Raw genomic sequence first — 1,288 nt, 5'->3', positions numbered from 1 at the left:
ATATTCAAATGCTAAATTCTGTATCTTAAGATCTTGTTACCTCAAGAAGAGCAGTTCTCACTACACCAGCCTTTGTTGTGTAAACCTTTGCCCCCCCACCCCCACCCCCACCCCCGTTATTCCTGATTGGCTAATAAAAGTTGCTGACAGCCTGTAGCTGAGCAGAGAAGAGGTAGGTGGTGCCAAAGTTCCGGGGCTTAGGGTCTCAGGTAGGGACCATGAGGTAGGGACCATGAGGGAGAGAGGAGAAGGAGAAGGAAGTCAGTCACCATGGGGTAATAGGACCATGAGGGCTGGCCTGATGAAGAAGGGCCTGTGCAAATGAAATATATGGCAAGTGATATATTGGGGTTCAAGGCATGGAAGCAGAGAAAAATAGCTTAGAGGGTTGATATCTGCATAGCTCCAGTGCATTAACCTTATTATAATTCTAAAGGTTTCTGTGTCTTTTATTTAGGAAATAGCTGGTTAAAAAGTAACTGCCAGGGCTGGAGAGATGGCTCAGCAGTTAAGAACGCCAACTGCAGCTTTGCAGACGCCTCTGTCGCTTCCCACCGCTTGCTGCAGCGGCCATGGTCAACCCCACCGTATTCTTCGACATCACGGCCAATGACGAGCCCTTGGGCCATGTCTCCTTCCAGCTGTTTGCAAACAAAGTTCCAAAGACAGCAGAAAACTTTTGTGCTCTGAGCACTGGAGAGAAAGGATTTGGCTATAAGGGTTCCTCCTTTCACAGAATCCTTCCAGGATTCATGTGCCAGGGTGGTGACTTCACGCCATAATGACACCGGCGGCAGGTCCATCTACGGAGAGAAATTTGAGGATGAGGACTTCATCCTGAGGCATACAGGTCCTGGCATCTTGTCCATGGCAAATGCTGGACCAAACACAAACGGTTCCCAGTGTTTTATCTGCACTGTCAAGACTGAATGGCTGGATGGCAAGCATGTGGTCTCTGGGAAGGGGAAAGAAGGCAGGAACATTGTGGAAGGAGCGCTCTGGGTCCAGGAATGGCAAGACCAGCAAGAAGATCACCATTTCCGACTGTGGACAACTCTAATTTCTTTTGACGTGCCGACATTTTACCCATCAAACCATTCCTTCTGTAGCTCAGGAGAGCGCTCCTACCCCATCTGCTCGCAATGTCCTGTAATCTCTGCTCTCACTGAAGTTCTTTGGGTTCCATACTTTCCTCATTCCCCTTCAAGTCTAGCTGGATTGCAAGTTAAGTTTATGATTATGAATAAAAACTAAATAAGAAAAAAATTGTTGTGAAAAGTTTATGTCA

General features: G+C 47.3%; 1 pseudogene; it reads left to right on the top strand.

Moving 5' to 3' along the window:
• Nucleotides 1–572: 572 nt before the first annotated feature.
• LOC110329115 lies at nt 573–1,074 on the top strand (annotated as a pseudogene).
• Nucleotides 1,075–1,288: the final 214 nt, after the last annotated feature.

This window comes from Mus pahari, chromosome 11 (assembly GCF_900095145.1).
Source record: "Mus pahari chromosome 11, PAHARI_EIJ_v1.1, whole genome shotgun sequence".
Taxonomy (NCBI): Eukaryota; Metazoa; Chordata; class Mammalia; order Rodentia; family Muridae; genus Mus; species Mus pahari.
The sequence above is the reverse complement of the archived record's forward strand: the minus strand, read 5'-3'. Positions and strand labels throughout refer to the sequence as shown.